At 40.0% G+C, this 5,721-nt stretch overlaps 1 non-coding gene across 1 annotated transcript; it reads right to left on the bottom strand.

The window, feature by feature from the left end:
• Window positions 1–236: 236 nt before the first annotated feature.
• On the bottom strand, window positions 237–343 carry LOC112094599. The gene has a single exon (XR_002903625.1). It is a non-coding gene; the product is annotated as a small nucleolar RNA R71 (small nucleolar RNA).
• Window positions 344–5,721: the final 5,378 nt, after the last annotated feature.

The following is a 5,721-nucleotide window of genomic DNA, read 5'->3' as shown; positions in this document are numbered from 1 at the left end:
TTTCACGGGTTAGAGAACGAGAACCCATATGTACACATCCGGGAGTTTGAAGAGGTGGTGGCCACCTTTCACAGCCGTGCTGAGGCCGCAAACACCGTCAGATTGAAGTTTTTCCCTTTTCTCTAAAGGACAAGGCCAAAAGCTGGCTGTATTCTCTTAGGCCCAAGTCTATTGGTACGTGGGAAGAAATGACGACGACATTCTTCAACAAGTATTTCCCACACCATAAGACTAATAATTTGAAACGACAAATCTCAAATTTCGCTCATAAGGAAAACGAAACGCTCTATCAAGCTTGAGAGCGTTTTAAAGATCTGTTAAATCTGTGTCCCCACCATGGATATGAAAGTTGGCGCCTCGTAAGCTATTACTACGATGGACTCACAATCCGAGAGCGCCAATTTGTTGAGATGATGTGCAATGGAGGTTTTCTCCAAAAGGATCCTGACGAAGCTATCGAGTACCTGAATGAGTTAGCTGAGAAAGCTCATACTTGGACTGGGCCGAGTGCTACTGAGAGCACCAATAGGTCCCGACCAGTTAGAGTTTATCAATTATGGGAAGAGGACAGTCTTAAGGCCCAAGTTGAAGCTTTGACAAAGCAAATTGAGGCCCTCAAAAGTAAAGATAATAAAGGACCTTACATGGTGGCAAGGACAGATGCACATGAGCCTTGTTTAGTTTGTGGTGGAATGGGCCATCTAGATCAGGATTGCCACACTTTAAGTGAAATGAGAGGGGTATACGAGGAGCAGTGCAACGCTTTGGGCGTATACGAAAAACCATATACACCTTTCTCGGAGACTTATAATCTTGGTTGGAAAAACCACCCGAATTTTAGTTAGCGAGATTCGAGCCAACAAGCACAATCATCTGGAGGGCAATGGAGACCAGAGCAACAATCTCAACCACCAAAGACATATTTTACGCCTCAGAATAACATACAACCGAAAGGGAATTCTCTAGAGGATACCCTAAAAGCTTTTATGGATGCTCAAATAAGACGAATCAAAGGGTTGATTCGATGCTCACGCAGCTGGTGGAAGAGAACAAGGAAATCAAAAGTCAGATCACAAAGCTGACAGAAGCTTTAACCGTTCAGGAGCGCGGTAGATTTCCATCACAAGCCCAGTCCAATTTGAGAGGACAACACATGGCTCAAACTTCCAACTCTGAAGGTCAAAATATCAAGGAAGTTAACGCCATCTCTACTCGAAGTGCTAAGAATTTAGACACGCCATCGACAAGTACAACCACTTCGAGTAATGAAGAATCGGCTCAGGAGAAAGAAGTGCCAACTAAAATTCCGGTGAAGGTGCCTTTTCCCCAAGCTCTCCAACCTGCGGGGAAAGTGCCGGAAAATCAAAGTGAGATCCTGGAGCACTTGACACAATTGAATATCAATCTTCCCTTACTACACGTGATCAAGCAAGTGCCGGCCTAGCCAAGGTTATCAAGGATCTGTGCACCATAAAGAGAAAGCACCACGTTAAGAAGACTGCATTCTTGACGGAACAAGTGAGCGCGGTGATTGAGCAGAAAACACCGCCGAAGTATAAAGATCCAAGTTGTCCTACCATTTCTTGCCAGATCGGGACACATGAATTCGGCCAAGCGTTACTAGACCTAGGATCGAGCGTGAACCTCATGTCTTATTTGGTCTACTAGCAATTGGGTCTTAGAGAGATTAAGCCCACATCTGTGGTTCTGCAACTGACCGATAGATCTATTAAGAGACCATGGGGAATAGTAGAAGATGTTTTGTTGCAAGTCGACAAGTTTTATTACCCCGTGGACTTTCTTGTCTTGGATACACAATCCGTGGTGAATATGGAGTCATCCATTCCCATCATTCTAGGAAGACCTTTCCTTGCCACAGCAAACACACTTATCAATTGTAGCAATGGTCTCATGAAGATATCTTTCGGGAATATGACCCTTGAGGTGAATATTTTTCATATTCAAAAGCAACCACGTGATGACGACGAGTGTCACCAAACATTTATGATCGACACACTTGTCGAGTAGGAGGTTCTGCCGCAAAGCAACTCTGAAGATCTTGAAAACTTCCTCTAAAGTTCTGAATCTGAGAGTTCCAATCCTTGTGACGTGGCTACCATTTGTGCCATTTTCAAAGAATCACAAGACGGAGGAACCAAGTTTGGGCCACCATGTTTTCAGAAGCTCCCAATAGAAGGAGAAAAACCAAAATCATCCACCGAGGAGGGTCCAAAAGTCAAGCTAGCCCAACTACCTGAGGGCTTAAAACATGCGTTCTTGGGAAATGAAGGTACATTCCCAGTCATCATCTCGTCTAAACTCGATGCATTGCAAGAACAACGATTGATTGACATGCTAAAAGAGCGTAATTCCAGGATCAAGGTGATGAGTGAGTTTTACTCGTTCATTTAGTATCATTTTACACTTAATATCTAGTTGGTTTTCGAGATTTTTGTTAGTTTTTATGTGTGTTTTTGTTCTTTGTTGAAAGGTTAGGTGAAAGTCTATGATTTGGAAGGTTTTGGACAAATTTCGCTGAAATCTGACGAAATTAGTGCATTGGGGCAGAATGGGCAGCGCTTAGGCGCCCATTACAGCGCCGCAGCGCCCAGGGATTTTACATAACAGCGCCGCAACGCTAGAAACTCAGCGCCGCGGCGCTACAACACGAGAAATTACGCGTTTTGAAGGCCAATCGTGAGAAAACTTACCCGTTTTGACCCTAATGCTCTGAAACATATAAATAGATGATTCTAGGGCAATTAGATAAGACTTTTAGACTGTGGAATGACGGCTGGATTTTGAGAGAGTATTCAAGAGAAGAAAAGGAGAATTAGGACAGAGAAGAAGAACGGCTTAAATCCGGAGACAGCGACGCTTCAATTCAACTCCAAACTAGTTCTTTTCTTTCCTTTCCAATGATTAAGACTTTGTTTAGGAATTTATTTTGTTTAGAGATGAACTAATTCCTTTTTCTAGGGCTACGATGTAGCCAGATTATGAATGTTCGAATTCTCAATCTTCTTTTTAAGTAATTGATGTTTAATCCATATATGCTGAGTATTTCAATTTATTCTTAATGCTTGTGATTGTTTGGCCAACTATTACATGATTTTGTATTTGATTTGAGACTGAGAGGTGATAATTGAATAAGCTCTTAATTGAAATACCATGAGTTGTTCATAGGATAGAGATATCTATGATACTTGTGCAGTTCTTTTGAGTTTCTTACACTTAATGATTTTCAACAGGTTTAGAAGTCTGATAGCGATGTAGATTTTGCTTGTTGGATTAATATTATTGTTGCTTGAGAAAGAATAATAATTGCTTTAGAGAAATTGCTGTCAGTATAGGATTGAATGTTAATTTTCTTGAATTATGAGAATTTGAACATGATTAATTTGGTGAAATCGGAAACCCTAGAATCTTAATCTATTGAATTTTCATCCATTGCTTAGCATTGTTTAATTTATTTAATTGTTTTAGTTTTACTTTACTTAATTTTATAAACTCTCTTTTCAAGTATTCAAATAAAATTAGGGTTAATATAATTTCAGTAATTAGTAAACAACAATCCTCGTGGGACGATATTCTTATTCACTATTATATTACTTGATTGCGATAGCGTATACTTGCGTTACGATTTTTCACAACACAAGGTAAAAAATGAAAGCGGCTCATGACAAGCAGAGCCTGAGGAAGAATTACTTAGAGCGGGTGAACCAGGTGGAAGAGATCATTCTTGACGACCCCGTTTACCAGCCCTGAGTAGTTTGCTCACATCTCCTGTATCATATTTTCATTTTCTATTTTTTTCGTTTCTTTTTACATTTTTTTTATGTGTGTTTTTGGAGAATCATATCAGGAAGCTCAAGTTGTGCTCGTATGTGGAATGCTCATCATCCAGGTGTCTTCTTTCTCTATATTTCTATAATTTTTGACACTGAGGACACTGTCTGATTTTGGTTGGGGGTGGTAGGCATATTCATGCGTAAGAGTGATTTTTGTCATGTTGATATTTGTGTTAAAATTTTTGCAAAGTTGTCTTGGTATGATTCAAAATGATTAGTTTAGGTCGATTTTTGCTGTCTTGGTTGCTAAGAAATGACTTCCAGAGTTTCTTTTTGCACGTGCTAAATCTTGTAGTAAGATAGATGTTAATGCATGTCAGCTGAGAAAATTCTCGAGTTTAAGTGCTTGATGTTTAGTGAGTCAAGAGAGTAGAGAAAACGACTTTTGAACTTTCATTGATCTTTTGAGCTGGTAAAATCACTATTAGAACATCATTACATGGTTAGTGGTATGCTTGGTGCATATGCTTGAAGGATGGATTTTGGGTTAGATATGAATGATCTTATGTAATAGAGCCTCATTTCTTATTTTTCTTATAAAAAAAATAAAAAAATAAAAAAAACTGAGCAAGAGCAACATTTCACAGATCCTGTAGTTTGGTGTTAATCACATTCGATGCTATATAGTTGTTTGTTAAAAGAACACCTTTCTACATTCACTTCAGGTTGTCTCTTGCCAAAAATAAAAAACAAAAAAATAAAAAAAAAAAGAAGTAATTTTCCTATGCATTTTTTTTCTTTGGCTCTTTGATCATTTATGTAAATTTCTGTTTGACCCGAATGAAATCTCAAGAGTTGGTTGTGGTAAGAATGGTGGAATGTTCTAGTAGTTGATTAACCTATCTTTTGGTCAATGTTGGTTTGACTGATTGTCCTAAATTTGACCTTCCTCACACTGAGCGTTGATTGTTCTGCTTCCAACTCCATGAGAGAAAATCTTTACACTCAAATATTTCTGACACCCATGAGATCAATGAAGTTGAGACTTTTACTTGGTGAATTTTTCAAAGCTGCATGTGTTATGGTCAGTGGTAAGAAGGTTATGGTTTGGAGCGCACACACACGACTCTGGAGTTATGACTGAAATAATCTTGATAGTATCTTTTGACTTCTCACTGACAGTTTGTTTGAAATACCAAGGTGACTAAGCTAGTTGAGACTCAGATTTTCTTTGTGACATGATTTCTCTTGCGCTTGGATTGCTAGAGACTAGCAATAAGCTGGTTGGGGGTTGTGATTAGTGCATGAAAATGCACCCTGAAAACTCCTTTTGATATATATAATATTAAAATATTTAAGCTTTAATTAAACAATTTCACCATTTTTATTCATAATATTTTTAATTGGAATTTGTCTAGTTTTTACTTAATTATTTACAGATAAAAAGCAGTGTAAAAAGCTACACAAAAATAAGCCATGAAAGCCATGTTTTCAAAGTTTCAATCAGCCGAGCCATGCTTTTTAGCCGAGCCGATCAGAGAGAGAGAAAGCTGAGCAGCTTAGCCGAGCCAACATCAGCTCGTGGGCCCCACCACTCAGCGCAGGAATCCGCGCCCTTTTCTTCCCGCCATCTCACGCCTCGCGCGTCACCAGCACGCTGCATCTCATAGGGCGCGTTCCTTCCACGCAGCCGTTAGCGCGCATCCAAGCTTCAATCCGCATGGGTCCCGCACGACAGCAGCAGATCTGCTGCCCTCTCCGCGTGCGCCATCTGTCCAACGCGGGTCCTCCATTCTGACAGCGCCAGCACACGCCAACCAATACGCATGCGACACGTGGCACGTTTCCTCCTCACTTCCAATCACGTTGCGACACGTGTCCCATTTGGTGCTGAATCTGAATTCCTTCCCCAAAAATGAGAGGAAATTAC

This window comes from Morus notabilis, unplaced genomic scaffold, assembly GCF_000414095.1.
Source record: "Morus notabilis unplaced genomic scaffold, ASM41409v2 Scaffold48, whole genome shotgun sequence".
Classification (NCBI taxonomy): domain Eukaryota; kingdom Viridiplantae; phylum Streptophyta; class Magnoliopsida; order Rosales; family Moraceae; genus Morus; species Morus notabilis.
The sequence above is the reverse complement of the archived record's forward strand: the minus strand, read 5'-3'. Positions and strand labels throughout refer to the sequence as shown.